We start from the raw sequence: 24,258 nt of genomic DNA on the forward strand, positions 1-24,258 counted from the left end.
CCCCATGGAGATATGATACTATTGCACTTTAAACTTGTGGCAATTCTGGCACTGGATGTGAAGTGGAAACCTGGGTTTCTATCACCCTGCATTTGAATTAGTGACTTTTAATTCATTTTTTCATACTTTAGCTTTGCCTTTATTTGTAACTCTCTTTGTGACACTTAGTATCCTATGCCTTGTATACTTTTGCTTCTACCATTCTTATTACATTTATCGTGCTATGTGTTGTATTGCAGTTTCTTTTATAAGCTGGTCTTCCCCAGAGTGTAAGTTGCTTGAAGTTAAGGAAGATATTTTTGTGTCATCTTCTTAACGTTGGGCCATATCATTCACCAATCTAAAAACTCTCTACCTGGTGTAAGTCAGCACCCAGGATTTTGAGAATAGTCACTATAAACATAATAATCTTTAGCCAACCCCCAGATGTCAAAGTAACTCATATTAGGGGTAGGGAAGGGCAAGACCTCTAGCAGTAAGATTCCACACTCCATACTTAACCTGGTTCCATCAGCAGTTCCTAGTTAGCGGGGTCCAGCCAAATTCTCTATCAGGAGGGGCAGTGGCTGTTCTCACCATATTATCGGATTCATATATTCCTGTGAATTAATATTTTGTTTTTATGGCATGGCTTTCTTCATCTCTAATAATGTTCCTTTTTTTTTTTACAGTCTTAACATCATCTGATGGTGACCCCATCGCTGTGGTTTAAGAGTTTGTATTATAGATCATTTCCTACCATTTGTTTTCAATCTTATGTCTAATGCATATTTCTAGTAAGCAGCATATACTTGCTTTTTCCTTTTATAACCAGTGAGAAAACTTGACTTATTACAGTATAATAAAAATGATTACTTTTCCCCACTCCCCTAGCTAGTTGTAATATTACAACCTTAGAACTTTTAATCTCCATTCCCCTTCCCTTCCCATTTTTTGTGTTACTCTTTTTATGTGAAAAATGTCACTCCATATCATTTCTCTGCTGTATTAAAACAGCCAAAATATGGCCCTGGCTGTCTAAATGCTGTTCTCTTGTCTTTGTTTTTAAGCAGTTTTATTGTGATGTACTTTTATGTGGTTTCCTATTTATTCTGATGGGTGTTCATAGAGATTCTTAAAAAAGTGGCTAAATGTCTTTTATTAATTTTGGAAAATTCTTGTCTATCATCTATTTAAATATTGCCCCTTGTCCATTCCCTTGGTCCTTTCATACTGAAACTCTGTAACATCATTATTTTCTTTAATCTGTGTAGTACCTTTGACCTTAAATTCCATTTTGAGTGATATTAATATTGCTGCTCCTGCTTTCTTTTTGTTTACATTTGACTGGTATTTCTTTATCCAGCTGTGTCCTTTTTTATAAAATAATTTCATTATTATTTTATTTTATGTAGGTTACTTATAAATAATAAGTAATATAATATTAAGTAATATAATATATAAAGTATATAAAAGTCTAACAATTTGTCTTTTAAATCTTTCACTGACATGTAGTATAATAACTAATAGACTTGATTTTATTTCTTTCTTTTAAGTTTATTGGTTCCTTTATCTCATAATTTGCTTTTTTCCTTTTTTAAAATTATTGCTGTTTTATTTAATTTGCTATTCATTCCATCTTTTGCTCCCTGTTTATTTGGAAGTTCCACTGTAGTTTTCCAGTAATGTAAGATTGGCACTGACCTTACCCTAGAGATCCATACACAGATCTTATCTGTATTCATGGCTAAAGTTCTAACCCTCAGACTCAATGCCATTAAGCAGTTGCTTACCCAGACCACAGGAGAGGAAGCCCCTCGGGTTTTTTTTTTTTTCCTAGGACCACAACAGAACTCAAGACTTCCTTTATACCCACTTGCCAGTAACTTATAGCAGCTGCTTGAATCTGGAGCTACACAGCTTGGAGTTGCTCAGAGAGGAAGGAGGCTGCATTCAGGTAACCCTGTTTCTAGAATCCCAGCCGCCTCTCATACACTATCTCATTTAATCCTCCTACAGAACATTTTCACAGAATGTATTCATTTCCATGATGTCTGCATTAGAAGAGATAACCCATGTAACAGCACACAGTGGCACACACCTGTCTTTGGAGCTGAGCTGAAGCATCGGTTTCATATTATTTTTTCAAGATGCACTCCCTGGGTACAATCTGGAGTCTATGCATTCCTTTCTGGGAATGTCTCTATTCCAATTAATACTAAGATTAGATTAGTTGGAAGTCCTTTCCGTGTAATCTCTCTGGGTCACCTAGGTCCACATCCACATATCAGTTCTAGAGACTTGCCAACCCAAGGCATGCCATGGTTGTTCAGGACAGATATGACAATGATAACTATAGTAACAGCAATAATTACAATAATTTTGGTTACCAATTACTGGTTGCTCATTTTGCAACACCAAGAAGCTTAAAAAAAATATTGTTAATATTTACAACTTTACAGGGCAGTGCAATTATCCTCTTACTACAGATGAAGAAACCAGGGCTTCAGAGACTTAAATGACTTGCTCATATTCATTCAGCTTTTCAGTGGAAGAACCTGGGTGCAGACAACCTTGGTCTGCCTGTCCTTCCTCCCACTGCATCTCAGGTGCTCAAGCTGGGCTCAGAGAAGCCTCCCTAGGGTAGGGGAGGATTTAAGTGGTGTGGTTCCAGCCCCATCCATGCTTCCACCTGAGCAATGCAGCCCAGGGAGCCCTGACAGTGAGGATGGAAGTAGGTGAGAACTAGAAGACTTTCTCAACTTCTCGGTTTGGGCTTCGTTCCGTTCTTCAGCACTTCCTGTGTCTCTCTGCTGTGCCATGTGGAAAGTTAAAGCTCTTTTCCTCCTTGCCAATGTCCCCATTTTTCTTCCTTTCTCTGTTTCCTAACTCCTATTCTGAGCCCAATTCTTAATTTCAACTGCTAAAGTAGCACGTGGTCTCTAGCAAAATGAAAGCTACAGGAGACTTTAGAGAGAAGTGAGCAAACCTCTTTGTCTGGCAGAAGTTGGGGCAGTAACTGAGGCCTCAAGAGACTATGGGGCTGACTGGGGTGGGGCCCCTGACTCATAGCTCTGTTCCCCCCACACAACATGCTACCTTGTTAAGACAAGATGGGGTAGCTCATAGGGCTTAAGCTATGTTCTCTCTCAAGGGTACTTAAGGAAAATTCCTGAAGATGGAATGCCTCACAAACAGCAGGCTGAAAAGGCTGTGTAAAGGGCCCCTCACCTTGCTCACCCTATCACTCTTAAAGGGGTCTAAGCCGTGCCTTGAGGAAATGAAACCATATTCTGGTATGTCTCCATTATATAGAGCAGAATAGACACAGCAAAGATGAAGGCTGTAAAAATTAAATGTGGTGTCTGCAGGCCTACTAATGGCTGTTACTGGCTATTAATTGATATAATTATGTTTTCATCTTTAACTATTCATTTGTGCTTTAAAATTTAACTGTATTAACAACTAACTAGAATCTTTCCTGGAGCCCTTTCCTGGAATGTGAATATGTATTTTTAAGCAGATTCATGTTTATGCCCCAAAGTCATCAGAGCTGACATGAAAATAAAATTACTCCTCTGGACTCAAGCCCTAAAAGAAATCATCATCAGTCTTTTTAAGAAACATCTAATATTCCTAGTCTTTTGGGTTTTTTTCTTTTTCTTTCTTCTTGCATTCATCAGAAGCGTCTTCTGCAGCCAGTCAAGTGTCTCACCTCCAGGCATATGTGGATACTCCTGAGGCTGGAGAAAATGCAATTCTCCTTAGCTTTAGGTCAGAGCAGAGCACCAAGAACTATTAGTCAAAGAAAATAAGAGTATTTCAGTTAGAATTTTTGGTTGCAAGCAACAGGAATCAACTTTAGCTAACTTAAGCAGAAAAAGTTATTGAAAGGATTTTGGGAGCTCATAGAATCCTTGGAAAATATGGAGAACCAGTCTTGGAAAAAGGCCAGAATCAAGAAGACTTGGTATCAAGAAACACAGCCTGGTGGCGCCATCAGTCAGTTCAGTTAGAGCTTCTGTGCAGCCACCACCACACCTGGACCTCCTAGACAATCATCGTTACACTCACAACCTACCATCTGGAAATATGGTATCAATTTTCTCTGCCTTTTTGCCCAATTCTCTCAAGATTCAAAGTCCAAGGTGAGAGCAGCTGATCGTTCACATCATATGTTCATTGCTGGAGGGTGAGTAGAGATATCTGACTCCTTCCTTTTCTCCAGTGGGAGATCCTGCACTTATACACAGAGATAGAGTCCCCATAATCAGAAGGATATTCAAATATTTGGTAGCCAAAGAATCCATTTTGGACAGTCAAAAATTTCCCAGTTCACTTAGATAATTATTCTGGCTTAATTTCACATTATCCTGATGAATCCATCAGACTTTCTACACTCCTACATTAACTGGATAAATGATGACAGTCTGATTTGTCTGTGAGTCCTGGCCAAAGTGGGTATGGAGGGCCTTCCTATCGGAAATACACATACAGGACATCATCTCAATAATTAGAGTACTTCCTTCTCAAAATAATTCTATGCCTAAATGGCAAAGACTAGAGGAAAAATGTGTTTATATCCCCAGCATTGAATATTATGCCTGCTATATAACAATGCCTGATAAATGTTTGTTGAATGCATACTTATAAGAGCTACCTTTTATTTGCCATTTAGCTACATACCAGGCACTGTGGAAAGCAATTTATATGCATTATCTAATTTAATTGCTGCTATTGTTATCCTTATTTTACAAATGAGGCAACAAATGTAATGAGGTTAAGAAACTTGTTCAGTGTTGTAGACCTAATACATGGCAGAGTCCCCAGAAGCCTGGTCTATCTAGAGTGAGCCGGGTAATGGGATACTTTCTCAAATGTGTGTTCTGCTCTGTACTCCCAAGAAATGACTACTGCCAGTTTAATTTCAGCTCAATCATCTTTGGGATAACTTTTATTATTATTCAATATAAATGTATCATAGAATAGAGCAGAACAGACACTAGAAATTTTTTCTTCCTGTCCATCTGTATCTATTTTCTTATACAGTCTACCCAGAACTTTCTTTTTCCTCTTGGTGAGGTGGGGAGGGTTTTGAAGGGAGCAGATACTATCACCTACAAGAGGACAAAGGACTTCGGGACACAGTTGGGAACTATGTTTTCAGGGAGCAGGAGGAAATAGGAAGAATTTTCCACTTACATTGTACTTACAGAGATAGGATTTCCACGTACATAAACCAATTCTCAGACAGAGACTTAACATAGAAAAGAAGCCATGAATCCTGGAGAGAGAGAGAGAGAGAGAGAGAGAGAGAGAGAGAAAGAAAGAAAGAAAGAAAGAAAGAAAGAAAGAAAGAAAGAAAGAAAGAAAGAAAGAAAGAAAGAAAGAAAGGAGGGAGGGAGGGAGGGAGGGAGGGAGGGAGGAAGGAAGGAAGGAAGAAAGAAAGAAAGAAAAAGAAAGAAAGAAAGAAAAAAAAAGAAAGAAAGAAAATGAAGTTGACAGTTGCTAATTGGTTAATTAGTCCTTCACTAAAATGACTCCAAATTTGAGCACTCCCACATGAACAGTAGGAAAAGTAAGCAGGAAACACATTTAATGCATCTGAAGTGGAATGCATGTGGCTGTTAAATGAGCAACTGCTCTGAATTTTCTTGCCCACCGTTTGCAAGGTAGGGCTTTCCTGAAGCAACATATGAAAATGCATAGAACATAAGGGATAATCAATAAATATTAGTTCACTTTCCTCCTCCAATCCACTTTCTTCCTTCATTCCTTGTTTGCAAGGAGAGGACCTGAAGCCACCCCATACGTTATCAGCAGAGGGAATGCATGCATGCATCGCTCACTCAACAGCAATTCCTGGGGGGCTGCTATATGTCAGGGACCATGCTAGACACTGAGAAAAAGCAATAAACCAAACAGACATGGCTGTGACAGCCTTGCACAGCCATAAACTTTAAATCAATGATTACTTAACATCCTTCATGATGTGTGATATGAAGATAAAAGGGACAAGCACCCGGAATCCAAGGAGTGGAAAGGAAGGATGTCCAGACCTAGAAATAGTCCTCCTTTTCTTCTTTCTTCCTCCTTCTTTAGCCAGGGATCCCACACCTGAAATAATTGGGCAGGAATGGAAGAATAGGATATAGTACTGTCAGTGTTTACATATATCAGGTTGTGCCTTGCCTCCAGCTCAGACTCAGACCAAAGCCTTGAGTTCCACTCAGTGTCCTTAGGGAGTGGGCACATGGTCGGCCACTTTGAGTTGTCTCTGTCCCCGGGAAGCTCCTGGCAACATACTCTGAGCCAGAATCTCAGGTATTCTTACAATAGGCAAGCAAAGGATGTCTGAGATGGCAGATGCTCTTGTTTTAATGTCCGTAGAAGATGATGGGGTTGCATTCTTACCTTATTACTTTCTGTGTCCTTAAATCTCCATGTGGCTTTATAGCTAAGAAATTATTCTTGTCCTGGCACTGAGCTTTGGAGGATCTTTATATCATAAACATAGAGACATATAAGAGCTGTCTAATATGTGCGGGCAGCCAAAAACTATTTCTTGATCATAATAGCTAACTTTTATTAATATACATGCCAAAACATTTCAGACATGATCTCTTGGAGGCATCATTATCCTACTTCATTGAAACCGTGATGCTGTAGCTAGTCAGGATTGAGAGTTCTGAAATTTATTTCAGTCCCTGGAGCTTAAATATTTCATTTTGAACAGAAGACTTCAAATCTGCATCTCAGAATTGTATTTAATATCAGGGCAATTCTTTTTATCATATCACCTAAGGCAAGTTATTTAGCCCCTTGAGCAATGGTTCTTACAGTGAAGGGGTTAAACTAGATAAACTCTAAGATTCTTTCCAGTGGTGCCATCTTTCTCTTTCAAACAGATGAATCCTGCCTTCTACATAGAAGAGAGAATGGTGGTCATAAAGAGTTTTAGATAGTTTGCTTTACCTATTCAAGAGAATACATGAAAAGAAAAAGAGAAGCTGATGTTAATGACACCTAGATTGAAGCAGTATTTAGTTTCATTTTTTTACAAAAATATTTTCTAATTCCCCATGGATATTCTTTATACCTGATAAGATAGAAACTTCAGAAGTGAAACTCATGTATTTTCCAATGAATCTAAAATGAAATCCTAATGAGAGTACGTTCTATTTATATATGGGTGAGAGTAGGGAGGGGAACAGCTTTCCCCTACCACATTGGCAGCAAGCTTTTGAAAAATGGCAATTTAGATAAGGTTTGTCAGTCTTCCCACCATGGATAGATTTCAAACCTCCAGGAAGTTGGAAATGAGTATTGTCCTCTCAACTAGAGCATAAGACCAAGTTCAATTTTCTGCTTTACCCAAGATTTTTGGGTAATCATGAAAAAAAAAAAATCTTAAGTTATTCTTGCAAATTTCTCTGCCTCCAAAGAGAGGAAAATAAATATTTCATGCTTCACCAGAGAACTGTGAGTACTCATTCTTGTTTGTAAATGTTAATCAAATGATAGGCATGGATACCTGCAAAGTATGGTTTCTGTCTAATTTAAAATTGGCCAGATTATTGACTGAGGTCTGAGTAATGATTACAGCTGGGGTTTGGTGTGTATTCGGTGCCATTCTTCCCTTTGCATTAATTTGGAGCTGGGTGGGAGCTTTAGGGCTTTCAGTGGAGACAGTGCCTATAATTATTTATTTAAATTCTGACCATGCTTTCTAATTATGTAAATATTCAATCACCTCTATCGGTGACTCGACTCTTAAGATGTTGAGAACATTTCCTATACATAACATTTGGCAAAGTTTCCTGGCTCCTATGCTTTAAATGCTATGAGAAAGGATGTGTTGCAGGGAAAAAAGAGTCAAGCTGAGTGCTTTTCAACAATTCACCATTCTTCTGGGGTGAAAATCCGACACATTCAGAAGTGCTATCCATACATCCAACAATGTTGAAATTGCTTTTGTTCACTGGAAGAGCTGGAGGTGTCATCAGACCCTCTGTGTCTTTGAGGGTGTAACAATCGAGCGGTGGCATATAATGTATCAGCATATTTCCTTGGCCATTCCAGGGCAGGAAGTGTACACCCAGTCTTGACTGAATTCACAGTGGTCAGTTTGGAATGGCCATACCTTTTCATGTGCAATCCCAAGAGAAAAGGACCAAGAGTTAGCAAGCTCTAATTATTTCTCATCATTACATCCTGTTAGCACTCACTTCCTCCCAAAACTTCTGACTTCCATCTCTTAAAACTTTCCCCTCTGCTCATCGCATGGCAGCTACACTGGCTTCCTTGTTCTCCCCAGACACTGTAAGGCACATGCCACCCACTCCCACCCCCACCCTTGGGGCCAGGGCTGCTACCCTTCCAAATACAGCCCAGCTTGCTCCCCACTTCCTGCTGATCTCAAATGCCACTTATCAGAGACATCTTCCCTGACCACCTTCCTCAATAATCCCACTCCCCCCACCCCTTCTTTTGTCTCAAACTCGTTATCTCCCCAACCTGGTTTATTTTTCTTCAATTGATAACATTATTTGACATATATTTATCTATCTTTACCAACTTATTATCCTGACTTTTCCTTCCACAACAGTTTTCTCAATATGACATTTATTTATTTTTTATTGAAGTATTGTTGATTTACAATGTTGTATTAATTACTGCTGTACAGCAAAGTGATTCAGTCATACATATATACATTCTTTTTTTTAATATTCTTTTCTCTTATGGTTTATCATAGGATATTGAATATAGTTCTGTGCTATACAGGAGGACCTTGTTGTCTGTCCATTCTATATATAAAAGCTTACATCTGCTGACCCCAACCTCTCACTCCATCCCTCCCCCAACCCCCTCCCCTTGGCAACCACCCGTCTGTTCTCTATGTTTGTGATTCTGTTTCATAGGTAGGTTCATTTGGGTCATATTTCAGATTCCACATATAAGTGATGTCATATGGTCTTTGTCTTTCTCTCGAATATAAGTTGGTGCAGCCACTGTGGAAAACCGTATGGAGGTTCCTCAGAAAACTATTTGTTTGTTTTATGTATTTTTTGTCTCTCTCTTTCTACTGTATCCTCAGTGCCTAGAACAATGTAGCAGTCATTCAATAAGTGCTTGTTGATTAAATGAGTGATGATTGAATTATGATTGATAAGATTCTCTTCAACTTAACAATGTGTGAATTGTTCCTATTACCTAAAACAAACAAAAACAAAAAAACCCAACAAAACAAAAATCTACCAAAAACACCCCCCATAAAATTCCATGCCCCCAAGCTTTTCAGCATAACATTCCACGTTTTCAACAGTTGGGCTCCCAAATCCTGATATAATCTTAACTTCCACTGTATATTTGTCTCTTGGCTCATGTAACATTTGTTCCACTCCTGAGGAATATCAACTGGTCACAGGATACACTCAGCATTCTTCTCACTCTAGATTTTTTTTCCAGGTGTATTGTGCATCTCCTTATTTGCCTGATTAAATCTTTTCCTTCTGTGTTAGTTTGCTAAGGCTGCTGTAACCAAGTACCACAAACTCAGTGGCTTAAACAACAGAAATTTCTTGTCTCACAGTTTTGGAGTCTACATGTCTGAAATCAGGTGTCCTCAAGGTTGGTTTCTTCTAAAGGCTGTAAGGAAGGGTCTGTTCCAGGCCCTTCTCTCCTAGCTTCTGGTGGTTTATTGTCAGTCTTTGGTGTTCCTTGGCCTCTGCTATATTGCTCTGATCTCTGCCTTTATCTTTACTGGTGTTCTCCCTGTGTGCATATCTGTGTCCAAATTTCCTCTTTTTATAATCATATAAATATAATCAATCATATCTGTTAGGGGCCCACCCCACTCCAGTATGACCTCATCTTAACTAATTACATTTGCAGTGACTTATATCCATATAAGGACACATTCTGAGGTATTGAGGGTTAGGACTCCAACATATGTATTTTTAAGGGATACAGTTCAACCCATAGTACCTTCCTTCAAAGTCTAGAACAAATATCACTTCCTCTAAAATGCTTTCCTGATGCTATAGTGGGAGCCCCTCTCCCTTCTGTGTTCCCATTATGTTTTTAATTTTATTTATTTATTTATGACTGTGTTGGGTCTTCGTTTCTGTGCGACGGCTTTCTCCAGTTGCGACAAGCGGGGGCCACTCTTCATCGCGGTGCGCGGGCCTCTCACTATCGCGGCCTCTCTTGTTGCGGAGCACAGGCTCCAGACACGCAGGCTCAGTAGTTGTGGCTCATGGGCCTAGTTGTTCCGTGGCATGTGGGATCTTCCCAGACCAGGGCTCGAACCCATGTCCCCTGCATTGGCAGGCAGATTCTCAACCACTGCGCCACCAGGGAAGCCCCCATTATGTTTTCTTTATATCTGTATTCTTCCTTTGACAATACCTATTTCACTAACTCATTCACTTACCATTCAATTCTTAAGGGTGTTTAGTTTGTCTCTGGGAACATGCAGTAACTGAAATATGCCTTCTGCCCTCTTGGAGCTCCTAGACTAATGATAATGAGATTCTAAACTCCAGAAGGACAGAAATTTTAATCTCTTGGTAAACTTTAGTTGATTTCAATAATTACTCTTTGATTTAGTATTGCCATGGTGGATATATATAAAGAGGCAATGGTATAACAAAGGAGGCTGTTTTCACAGAAAGGAGACTTGATTTTCTCTGGAAAGGTCAATAGAAATTTGGCTGACCCGCTGGGAAACAACAGAGATTTCCACGGGAAGTGGCAATAATCTGGGGGGGGGGGCATGAAAGAACAAATCATGTTTGGGATGTTACCAGAAATCAAGGACGTTGGCAGTATAGAAGTCAGGGAATCAGATCTTGAGTGTCTTCTGAGTCATAATTAGGAAATCAGAAGTGACTGAATGCTGAATACAATTCTTGTTCTCTCCAAATTTGTCTAAAGCCCCCAAATTGAGGGCCGTTGTGAAGAGGAGCAACAGACACCTTATTAGATCTTATTAAGATGAGTCCAAAGCACTCTTCCTCCTCTTTTCCCAACCCCTCCTTCCAGCTTATATAAGAATTCAGTTTGTTGAAGAGAGGATTGATAGAGGCAGTGAATCTTATGCTTAGAGGAAAAGTATTTTGCATTTCTTTCTTCTCTTCATCTCCCCAAACTAGGAGAAATGGAGAGAGATAGAGAGAGACAGAGAGAATGAATGAGAGAGAGACATTCAGAGAGGCTGAGGGTGCCAGCAAAAAGAAGCCAGCATTTTACCCCTATGCCGATGCTTGTTTAACTACAGAAACTTTTAGGCTCTTCCCATTGGGGATCCCAGAGGGGAGAGAATTCTTGAGAAACATACATAGACCTGGAGGATGTATATATTTCCTGACCAGAGAACCCTGAGGAGAAGTCGGGCAGAGATCCACATTCAGGCAGCAAGTCTGGGGATAAGGAGAACGTCAGGGCTCTTTTCTCACCTGGCATCAGGGTGGCCAAAGGTGAAACAGGAGGGAAACAGGCAGGGCACAACCTTTGAAAGAATGACATGTCATAAACTGATCAGAACCACATGGGCCCAAGATGGCGGACAAGTCGACTTCCACTAGACATTGAGACTTGGTATACTCTAGTTGCTCATTGTAACACATCAGCAAGCTAAATGACACACCCACAGGTGCCATGACAGTTCCAAGGCCAACCATAAGGATCAAAAGGTGGGCGGTGGCCCAATTCCTGGAAATCTCTGCCCCTTCCTGAAATAGCTAGAATATTCCTCCCACTCATTAGCCTATGAAATTACCCACCCCTATAAAAACTGACAACACCATACCCTGGTGCCGCTCTCGCCTTCTGAGATGGCCCACACTCTGTCTGTGGAATGTGTTTCTCTCTAAATAAATCCACTTCTTACCTATCACTTTGTCTCTCACAGAATTCTTTCTGTGATAAGACATCAAGAACTTGAGCTTCATTAAGTCCTGAAACCAGGTGTGTGATCTCAGTTGGAAGACTGTGGGTTTTGGCTGGGTTAGAGTCCTGACACGTGGGTTCAAGTCCCAATCTGAGGTGCCCAGTTTCAAAGGTGCCTCATAGATTCTCACCCAACGGAGAGCTGCTTCCCAGGGTGAGGGTGCCTCAGGGATAAGACACCATGTGTTGAGTTTCCAGGGCAAGTGCTGTCAGGCAGGTGGGTGGGGGGCATGGAAGGGTCCAAAACAGGTTCCTGAGAGAATGCTTTACCCACTGTGTGAATTATGCAGTGTGGAGATCCCTCTGAGGAGCCCACAAAAATGTTCCACAAGACAGCCAGCATCTGGATGCTGCTACTGGGAGGGCACTGTTGGTGAAGAGAGAATTACATACATCCCTATGTGATTAAGAAACTTCCACCCCTTGTTTTTCTCAGTCTTTTCACCAGCGCAGATCCTAGAGCTAGAAGCAACAGAACGAGAGGAGGAATTAGAGAAAAATAAAAGAAGAGACAATGCTTCCCCACCCCTTCCCTGCTACAGGATCCCCTGGCTTTGAATTGGATGCTAAACTGAAATTTTAATTCAAACTGAGCTGGATGTGTTTCTCCATCTGAGCTGCAAATCGGTTGTATCATCTGATTCAGTCCATTGGATAAGCCTGTTACACAAACCTTATCTTACAGTGGATGCAAAGATGCTAAATGTTTTCTGTCAAGTAGATGTGTACTCAAGCTGTCATTCTGAAAGATAATGCCAGTAAAATTCTACACTTCTTCCACAGCCCAGTTATTACTGACTCAGGTAAGCCTCCTCCTCCATCACCTCAGTCCCTTCTCCCTACTTCTAACATTTACCCATGTAGCAGTATTTGCCTCTCTTTCAGAGAAGCACAGGAGTTGTGCGAACAAAGAAGAGAAAGGGAAATTTACTCAGCAGCCTCAGGAGCAGCGTATTACAATCAACTTGATGTACCCTGCATCTGCAGAATACCTGAATAGACAACGAATCATCCCAAAATTGAGGTGGTGGATTTTGGGAGCAACGATATATACATTTTTTTCCTTTTTCGCTTTTTGTGAGTGTGTATGTGTATGCTTCTTTGTGTGATTTTGTCTGTATAGCTTTGCTTTTACCATTTGTCCTAGGGTTCTGTATGTCCTTTATTGTTTGTTTTTTATTACAGTTTTTAGCACTTGTTATCATTGGTGGATTTGTTTTTTGGTTTGGTTGCTCTCTTCTATCGTTCATTCTTTTTTTTTTTTAAATTACTTTTAAAGTTTTTTATTTTTAATAATTATTTTTTATTTTAATAACTTTATTTTATTTTTTTCTTTCTTTCTTTCTTTTTTTCTCCCTTTTCATATGAGCTGTGTGGCTGACAGGGTCTTGATGTTCCAGCCGGGTGTCAGGCCTGTGCCTCTGAGGTGGGAGAGCCGAGTTCAGGACATTAGTCCCCCAGAGATGTCCCGGCTCTACATAATATCAAACAGTGAAAGCTCTCCCAGAGATCTTCATCTCAATGATAAGACCCAGCTCCACTCAACTACAAGCAAGCTACAGTGCAGGACACACTATGCCAAACAACTAGCAAGACAGGAACACAACACCACTCGTTAGTGGAGAGTCTGACTAAAATCATAATAAGGTCAGAGACACCCCAAAGCGCACCACGAGATGTGGTACTGCCTACCAGAAAGACAAGATCCAGCCTCAACCACCAGAACACAGACACTAGTCCCCTCAACCAGGAAGCCTACAAAACCCACTGAAACAACCTTAGCCACTGGAGGCAGACACCAAAAACAACGGGAACTATGAACCTGCAACCTGCAAAAAGGAGACCCCAAACAGAGTAAGTTAAGCAAAATGAGAAGACAGAGAAACACACAGCATATGAAGGAGCAAGGTAAACACCCACTGGGCCAAACAAATGAAGAGGAAATAGGCAGTCTACCTGAAAAAGAATTCAGAGTAATGATAGTAAAGATGATCCAAAATCTTGGAAATAGAATGGAGAAAATAAAAGAAATGATTAACAAGGACCTAGAAGAACTAAAGAGTAAACAAACAATGATAAACGACACAATAAATGAAATTAAAAATTCTATAGAAGGAATGAATAGGAGAATAACTGAGGCAAAAGAATGGATAAGTGACCTGGAAGATAAAATAATGGAAATAACTACTGCAGAGCAGAATAAAGAAAAAAGAATGAAAGGAATTGAGAACAGTCTCAGAGACCTGTGGGACAACATTAAACACACCAGCATTCGAATGATAGGGGTCCCAGAAGAAGAAGAGAAAAAGAAAGGGACTGAGAAAATATTTGAAGAGATTATAGTTGAAAACTTGCCTAATATGAGAAAAGAAATAGTTAATCAAGTTCAGGAAGCACAGAGAGTCCCATACAGGATAAATCCCAGGAGAAACACTCCAAGACACATATTAATCAAACTATCAAAAATTAAATACAAAGAAAAAATATTAAAAGCAGCAAGGGAAAAATAACAAATAACATACAAGGGAATCCCCATAAGGTTAACAGCTGATCTTTCAGCAGAAACTCTGCAAGCCAGAAAGAGTGGCAGGACATATTTAAAGTGATGAAAGGGAAAAGCCTACAACCAAGATTACTCTACCCAGCAAGGATCTCATTCAGATTTGATGGAGAAATTAAAAAATTTACAGACAAGCAAAAGCTAAGAGAATACAGCACCACCAAACCAGCTTTACAACAAATGCTAAAGGAACTTCTCTAGGCAGGAAACACAAGAGAAGGGAAAGACCTACAATAACAAACCCAAAACAATTAACAAAATGGTAAAAGGAACATAAATACCATTACTTACCTTAAATGTAAATGGATTAAATGCTCCAACCAAAAGACATAGACTGGCTGAATGGATACAAAGACAAGAACCATATATATGCTGTCTACAAGAGACCCACTTCAGACCTAGGGACACATACAGACTGAAAGTGAGGGGATAGAAAAAGATATTCCATGTAAATGGAAATCAAAAGAAAGCTGGAGTAGCAATTCTCATAGCACACAATATAGTTTTAAAATAAAAACTATTACAAGAGACAAAGAAGGACACTACATACTGATCAAGGGATCAATCCAAGAAGAAGATATAACAATTGTAAATATTTAGACACCCAACATAGGAGCACCTCAATGCATAAGGGAAATGCTAACAGCCATAAAAGGGGAAATTGAAAATAACACAATCGTAGGAGGGGACTTTAATACCCCACTTTCACCAATGAACAGATCATCCAAAATGAAAATGAATAAGGGAACACAAGCTGTAAATGATACATTAAACAATATGGACTTAATTGATATTTATAGGACCTTCCATCCAAAAACGACAGAATACACTTTCTTCTCAAGTGTTCATGGAACATTCTCCAGGATAGATCATATCTTGGGTCCCAAATCAAGCCTTGGTAGATTTAAGAAAATTGAAATTGTATCACGTTTCTTTTCTGATCACAACGCTATGAGATGAGATATCAATTACAGGGAAAAGTCTGTAAAAATACAAGCACATGGAGGCTAAACAATACACTACTTAATAACCAAGAGATCACTGAAGAAATCAAAATATACCTAGAAACAAATTGCAATGAAAACACGATGACCCAAAACCTATGGGATGCAGCAAAAGCAGTTCTAAGAGGGAAGTTTATAGCAATACAATCCTACCTCAAGAAACAAGAAACATCTCAAATAAACAACCTAATCTTACATCTAAAGCAATTAGAGAAAGAACAAAAAACCTGCCAAAAGTAGCAGAAGGAAAGAAATCATAAAAATTAGATCAGAAATAAATGAAAAAGATATGAAGGAAACAATAGCAAAGATCAATAAAACTAAAAGCTGGTTTTTTGAGAAGATAAACAGAATTGATAAACCATTAGCCAGACTCATCAAGAAAAAAAGGGAGAAGATCCAAATCAATAGAATTAGAAATGAAAAAGGAGAAGTAACAACTGACACCGCAGAAATACAAAACATCCTAAGTGACTACTACAAGCAAATCTATGCCAATAAAATGGACAACCTGGAAGAAATGGGTAAATTCTTTGAGAAGCACAACCTTCCGAGACTGAACCAGGAAGAAATAGAAAATATAAACAGACCAATCACAAGCACTGAAATTGAAACTGTGATTAAAAAATCTTCCATCAAACAAAAGCCCAGGACCAGATGGCTTCGCAGGTGAATTCTATCAAACATTTAGAGAAGACGTAACACCTATATTTCTCAAACTCTTCCAAAATATAGCAGAGGGCAGAACACTCCCAAACTCATTGTATGAGGCCAACATCACCCTTATACCAAAACCAGACAAAGATGTCACAAAGAAAGAAAACTACAGGCCAATATCACGGATGAACATAGATGCAAAAATGCTCAACAAAATACTAGCAAATAGAATCCAACAGCACATTAAAAGGATCATACATCATGAACAAGTAAGGATTATCCCAGGAATGCAAGGATTCTTCAGTATACGCATATCAATAAATGTGATACACCATATTAACAAACTGAAGGATTAAAAACCATAGGATCATCTCAATAGATGCAGAAAAAGCTTTCAACAAAATTCAACACCCATTAATGATAAAAACCCTCCAGAGAGTAGGCATAGAGGGAACTTACCTCAACATAATACAGGCCTTATATGACAAACCCACAGCCAACATCGTCTTCCACAGTGAAAAACTGAAACCGTTTCCACTAAGTTCAGGAAGATGATAAGGTTGCCCACTGTCACCACTATTATTCAACATAGTTTTGGAAGTTTCAGCCACAGTAATCAAAGAAGAAACAGAAATAAAAGGAATCAAAATCAGAAAACAAGAAGTAAAGCTGCCACTATTTGCAGATGACATGATACTATACATAGAGAATCCGAAAAATGCCACCAGAAAACTACTAGAGCTAATCAATGAATTTGGTAAAGTAGCAGGATACAAAATTAATGAACAGGAATCTCTTCCATTCCTATACAGTAATGATGAAAAATCTGAAAGAGAAATTAAGGAAACACTCCCATTTACCTTTGCAACAAAAAGAATAAAATATCTAGGAATAAACCTACCTAAGGAGACAAAAGACCTGTATGCAGAAAACTATAAGACACTGATGAAAGAAATTAAATATTATACAAACAGATGGAGAGATATACCATGTTCCTAGATTGGAAGAATCACTATTGTGAAAATGACTATACTACCCAAAGCAATCTACAGATTCAATGCAATCCCTATCAAACTACCAATGGCATTTTTCACAGAACTAGAACAAAAAATTTCACAATTTATATGGAAACACAAAAGATCCCGAATAGCCAATGCAATCTTGATTTAAAAAAACGGAGCTGGAGGCATCAGACTCCCAGACTTCAGACTATACTACAAATCTACAGTAATCAAGAAAGTATGATACTGGCACAAAAAGAGAAATATAGATCAATGGAACAGGATAGAAAGCCCAGAGATAAATCCCTACACATATGGTCACCTTATCTTTGATAAAGGAGGCAAGAATATACAGTGGAGGAAAGACACCCTCTTCAATAATTGGTGGTGGGAAAACTGGACAGCTACATGTAAAAGAATGAAATTACAATACTCCCTAACACCATACATAAAAACAAACTCAAAATGGATTAAAACCTAAATGTAGGGCCAGACACTGTAAAACTCTTAGAGGAAAACTTAAGCAGAACACTCTATGACACAAATCACAGCAAGATTCTTTTTGACCCACCTCCTAGAGAATAAATAAATAAATAAATAAAAACAAAAATAAACAAATGGGACCTAATGAAACATAAAACCTTTTGCACAGCAAAGGAAACCATAAATAACATGAAAAGACAACCCTCAGAATGGGAGAAAATATTTGCAAATGAAGCAGGTGACAATGGATTAATCTCCAAAATTTACAAGCAGCTCATGCAGCTCAATATCAAAAAAACAATCAACCCAATCCAAAAATGGGCAGAAGACCTAAATAGACATTTATCCAAAGAAGATATACAAATTGCCAACAAACACGTGAAAGAATGCTCTACATCACTAATCATTAGAGAAATGCAAATCAAAACTACAATGAGGTATCACCTCACACCAGTCAGAATCACCATCATCAAAAAATCTATAAACAATAAATGCTGGAGAGGGTGTGGAGAAAATGGAACACTCTTGCACTGTTGGTGGGAATGTAAATTGATACAGCCATTATGGTGAACACTATGGAGGTTCCTTGAAAAACTAAAAATAGAACTACCGTAGGACCCAGCAATCCCACTCCTAGGCATATACCGTGAGAAAACCATAATTCAAAAAGAGTCATGTACCGCAATGTTCACTGCAGCTCTATTTACAATAGCTAGGACATGGAAGCAACGTTAAGTGCCCATCCACAGATGAATGGATAAAGAAGATGTGGCACATATATACAGTGGACTATTACTCAGCCATAAAAAGAAACGAAACTGAGTTATTTGTAGTGAGGTGGATGGACCTAGAGTCTGTCATACAGAGTGAAGTAAGTCAGAAAGAGAAAAACAAATACCGTATGCTAACACATATATATGGAATCTAAAAAAAAAAAAGTTCTGAAGAACCTAGGGGGAGGACAGGAATGAAGACGCAGATGTAGAGAATGGACGTGAGGGCATGGGGAGGGGGAAGGGTAAGCTGGGACGAAGTGAGAGAGTGGCATGGAGATATATACACTACCAAATGTAAAATAGATAGCTAGTGGGAAGCAGCCGCATAGCACAGGGAGAACAGCTCAGTGTTTTGTGACCACCTAGAGGGGTGGGATAGGGAGGGTGGGAGGGAGACGGAAGAGGGAAGAGATATGCGGATATATGTATATGTATAGCTGATTCACTTTGTTATAAAGCAGAAACTAACACACCATTGTAAAGCAATTATACTCTAATAAAGATGTTTAAAAAAATACTAAATAAAAAGAATAAAACTGCACCCAGGCATAACTCGTTTTATTGTGCTTCGACTGATTGCACTGCTTCACAGATATTGCATTTTTACAAATTTCAGGTCTGTGGCAACCCTGCATTTTAAGATGATAATTAGCAATTTTTAGCAGTAAAATATTTCAAAATTAAGTTATGGAATTTTTAAGGCATAATTCTATTGTATACAATAGGCTACGGTATAGTGTAAACATAACTTTTATATATATTGGGAAACCAAAAAATTCATGTGGCTGGCTTTATTTAAATGTTTGCTTTGCTGTGGTGGTCAGAAACAGAACCTGCAATATGTCCAAGGTCTGCCTGTACATATTTTCTATGACTACACTGTAAATTCCCTGAAAGTGGGAACAATGCCTTATTGGTATTTACATTACTGATTTTTATCTAGAGGAGTACTCAACAACTCTTTGTTGTAATTACATTAATTTTAAATTACCTTTTGTGATTTTGAATTCCAAGGTATCTGATAATTCCCATTTGCTATCTGGAACCTCAGGATGCTCCTTTGTCTATTCTCTTCCGCTGGTCTTAGTCACGTTGTCTTATCTCCTCATGGGATTTGTTATATCATTGATTCTCTGTGTGACTTTGGTTTCAAAAAATACTTCCAGAAATACTTTGAGGTATAAAACAATGTATTCCTCCAGGAGAATTTTTATTTGCTTCTACAGGTACCTGGAGGCATTAATATTCAGGGATCCTTTTATTTCAATTTCAGAATGAGATTTTCTGAGTGATATAGATGGTTCTGTTACAGAACAAAAGTTCATGTGCCTAATGCACAGTGAAGCCAAATAAACCGAAACATTGGACTTTGGAGCAAAGAAAGGTTTCTTGCAAGGCCAAGCAAGGAGAACAGGTGGCTCGTGCTCAAAAACCGTGAACTCCTTGGTGGTTTGCGGGGGAAAATTTTTATAGGCAAAATTTGGGGTGAGGGCTGCAAGGTGTGTGACTTTTTTCTGATTGGTTGGTGGTGAAGTAACAGGGCAGGTTTTCCAGGAATCTTCTGCTCAGCCTGAAATTACCATCCTCCACCCCTGTGGGGCCCTTTGTTCCTGCAGAAGAACTCAAAGATATTCACTGAGGAGGAACCAGGACACTGCCTCAAGGCTGAACTATTGTTCTTTGACTTCTCCTCCCTTGTTTCTGCATTCCCTCCCTTCCTTGATTAGGAAATGTTTGAATCTGCCCTTTGGAAATCAGGGAAGGGCAAGGAGGCTGAATGAAGCCTATTTCCTACAAACAAGAAATGAGAGACACAGAAAGAATTTTGTGCCCGGGAGGGTCCCACAGTATCCTGCTTGGTTTCATTTTGAAACCAGGCTTCAGTCAGAGAAAGGCTAGTGTACTTCTGGGTCCCCTTTTCTCCTGAGGTATAGCCTTTTGGGGTCCCAATCCAAGATACAGCTGGTTTAGCAAACTCCAGCTGTGGACCTTTAAGGCTGTGAAAATTTTGTTTAGTCTTCAGCTGTCTCACCAGGATCAGCAAATGTCCCCAGGCCAGAACCAGCCATTTGGGAGGAATCTCTTTCTCTTGCCAGTGTGGCCTGATATTCCTCACTGTCTGTTATCTCTCTGAACCTTTAAGCAGCTGATTTTTATCTTGTGTCCATCTTTCCTAGTTGTTGTCAGTGACAGTCCTCAGAGCTGATCCAAATTACTTAGTCCATCTTTACTGGATGCTGAATCTTGAAAACCACAATGTTGAACTGACTCAGTGCTTTTTTCTAACTTTTAAAGAATGACCATTGGCTTTGGCAGATTTTAAATTAACCATAGCAGGAATCTTGGATTGTTGCCTGACTACTGGGTAACATTTTGGAAGTTACCAGGAAATGTTAATGAAATACCAGATTCTATGCTTCCAGGGTTCAGCCAAGTGCCTCCTCAACTTCAGAGTGAAACAATAGATTTAAACTTCTGTGCAAGTCAGTCTTAATTCCCAATGAATCTGTTTTCATCTTGGGTATGATAACATGTGAGAAAGAATTAACATTGTGATAACTTAGTTTCCACATAGAATCCACTTATCAAAACAACAGGATATGTGAACAGGCGAAAAGAAATGGAAGAATTATTGCCAGACTCCATGGACAAGGCTTCTTTCTGTGGTGACTTTAAGATTATTTGTCCATTAATTCACCCAGCATTTATCAGAACTCCAAAGTGTGTCAGGTGTGATAAGGATTCTGAGAATGGGAAGAAAAATTGAAAAAGAAAGCCATGGTTCTTGTCCTCCCAGCAACCACTTAATGTACTATTACTCTACGAATATTCCAAAACTTTCCAACACTCATTCAAGAGTGTTTTATTTGTTCTACTGCCCAAACATATTGCAGTGGGTCCTGAAATTAGCACCTCATGGCAACAAGAGGTGACCATGTGCTGGGAGCAGTGACTAGGGGAAGGGAGCGAGAAAGAGTTGGCAATAGGAGGAGGAGGAGAGTTTCCTGCTATGCTGTTTGGGATGGGGATGGGCAAGGAAACTAATCTGCAAGGTCACTCTGAGCCCCAGCTGCCACTCCACTGTTTTATCTTTGTGTTGAGGGACTACTCCCTGGCTGAGAATCCCTTTTTCCTACTTCACCTCTCTTTTCACTGTGACCAAAGCAAAATATCATAGCGAGACTTCTGCTCTGATGGATGAGTGGATGTCTGTAATGAGGCCACAGATAAGACACAGCACTGTTCCTGACATTTTAATAGATCAGAAGCTTTAATTAAAGCCAAGAGTGAGCTGAAATTGTTCAACTTCACTACTTTTGCTTACACCTTAGACTTTTTCCAGGGATTCCTGGGAAGAAAGCAACTGTTAGGCCAAGCACATTTCCTAAGTATGAAAGAGAATTAGAAAGTTAAATAGACTAGCAAAATGCCCTGGAAATTAAGCAAGCTCTTCATATTAGTTCTTCTTGTGTCTTAAAACGAGGACTATGACCTAGAAGTCACAGTGTGTCTTGTCTCTATCTCTATTGTAAATAATTCAACCAAAATGACACATCTTGGTGAAGTTCAAATATTTATGAATAAGCTGGTTGAACAAACCTGCTTTGAGCTTGGATGTGGAAACTAAAGACAAACGCCAGTGCTGTGATTTGACAGAGTTAGAAAATAAGAAGTGGGAGGATTACAAATGTGAAAGATTTGAGAATTAAAGGGCAAAATGTGAAAGTAAATGCAACTGCGTTAACACCATTAACACCACAGTAATTCATGTTTCCTGAGGAAGCTAATCTGATTAATTGTAAAATTAATGCAATTGGTTCGCTATTATATTAGGTAATTAATTAATTAATTAATTGAAATTGAGCTTGGTTGTCCAATTAAATTTTAATTAATACAATAATTAGAAGTAGTCAAAAGAGCATTGCTTACCAGCAGCCCTTTGGGACCTACTTTTGAACAGACCAAAATGATTTATAATTAGGTGTCAATTATTTATATTGCTAAAGGGCCTGAGGACATCTCGAAAAGTTTATTCTGAAGAGGCTTAAACTCCTTTCCACCTGTAACCTTATTTATATTTATTATTAATTTTCGTAGAAAGATACATTCACAGAGAATAAACTAGCTTTTTTCTCTGCTTGTTTGAAAAAATTCTCAACTTATGGCGAGTAATTAATAGAATTTTCTTATGGTTTATTTAGTTTAGTCTTTCAAATAGGAGCTCACCAATGGATGGCATTGTGTCTATTTACAAGAAACAGTTTGACTAAATTCAGCTTAAATCTGGTTCTTTTTTTCTTTTTTAAGAGGAAATATGTCATCAACTAGATTGGCTGATTTCTTCTTTCCCTTCCGTTCTTTTTTTTCTCCCTTCCTTCCCTCCTTCCTTCCGCTATGATCAGGCCACCCAAGATAGCTGTTCTCTTGCTCTCCGTACATCCTCTGCTCAAAAAGCCCCTGCCTCACCTACACCCTACTCACATGACAGAACTTCCATCTTTTTTTTTTTAATTGGGGTATAGTTGCTTTACAAAGTTGTGTTAGTTTCTGCTGTACAATGAAGTGAATCAGCTATATGTATACATATATCCCCTCCCTCTTGGATCTCCCTCCCACGCCCTCCCCATCCCACTCATCTAGGTCACCATGGAGCACCAAGCTGAGACCCCTGCGCTATACAGCAGGTTTCCACTAGCTATCTGTTTTACACATGATAGTGTATATATGTCAGTCCCAATCTCCCAATTCATCTCACCCTCCCCCCCACCCCCCACCGTGTCCACACGTCCGTTCTCCATGTCTGCGTTTCTATTCCTGCCCTGTAAATAGGTTTATCTGTACCATTTTTCTAGATTCCATATCTTAATCATAGAGTCTAATCAGTAAATGCCTACTTGCCCCCCACCCAGCTAGTGACTGTTCTAATCTTTAGATCAGAATGTCTCCACTATGATAATTTATCAAAGGGGTGGTAAGGTGCATGCTCCTCTGCTGGTTTCACTGGAACCAGTGAGCCAACCTGACATCAATTTCCCCTATAACTGGTAACCTCTCTCTTCCCCTGGTAGAAAAACTGCTGCCATGTCCTGCCTGCCACCTGCCATCCACGATGGGGTGTCGCTCCAGGACTCTTTTGCTTCCAATGTGTAAGATCCCCTGTCCAAAAATCATTGATGTCTCTGTCACTGTCTCTGGGCTCTTCCTTCCTTCCTTCCTTCCTTCCTTCCTTCCTTCCTTCCTTCCTTCCTCTTTCTCTCTACTTCCCTTCCTCACTGCTACTTTGTAGGAAGGTCCTGAGCCTTTCTGTTTGTCTGTGTGTGGGGACACACTGATCAAGTGTTTGTTTAAATGTAGTTTTCATCAATGTTAAACGTAGTTTTCATCAAAGATATTTTACACTCATATAAAACTTGCATATATTCTCCTTTAATCCTCAGAATTTAATGATACTTAGAGATAACGATTTTTTTCATTTTACAGATGGGAACCTAAGTTTCAGAAAAGCAAAGGGTCCAACTCAAGATCAATGGTTACTAAGTAATGGAATTGCTACTATTACAACATGCTTGCCAATATTAACCAACTTTATGTGCCATAAAATTAGAATAAAATATCTATTAAATGTTTCATGATTATGCCACGTGCACATATGGCAGAGTCTGGTCGGCCTGCAAATACTCTCTTTCCCTCTCAGTTCATTACTCTTTCTTCTGTCTTCAGAGGCTAAGAGAACACCAGCATCTCTCCATGTTAGTTAAACTTAGACTCTCCACCAATTCCAGTCTCCAAACACAGAATCCCCTGAATCTCAATCAGAAAAATTCAGAATATTTTAAATGGTTTTC

The 24,258-nt window shown here is 39.1% G+C and overlaps 1 protein-coding gene and 1 long non-coding RNA gene across 2 annotated transcripts in view; one reads left to right on the plus strand and one right to left on the minus strand.

Annotated features, from left to right (window-relative positions):
• NELL2 (neural EGFL like 2) overlaps positions 1-24,258 on the plus strand; it is a 601,925-nt gene that overhangs the window by 386,518 nt on the left and 191,149 nt on the right. The window lies entirely within an intron of this gene.
• On the minus strand, positions 8,625-20,770 carry LOC309641925. Its single transcript, XR_014252862.1, has 2 exons — positions 10,336-20,770; positions 8,625-10,040 (listed from the first exon to the last, which is right to left on the minus strand). It is a non-coding gene; the product is annotated as an uncharacterized lncRNA (long non-coding RNA).

This window comes from Balaenoptera physalus (genome assembly GCF_965194825.1).
Source record: "Balaenoptera physalus genome assembly, chromosome: 13".
Taxonomy (NCBI): domain Eukaryota; kingdom Metazoa; phylum Chordata; class Mammalia; order Artiodactyla; family Balaenopteridae; genus Balaenoptera; species Balaenoptera physalus.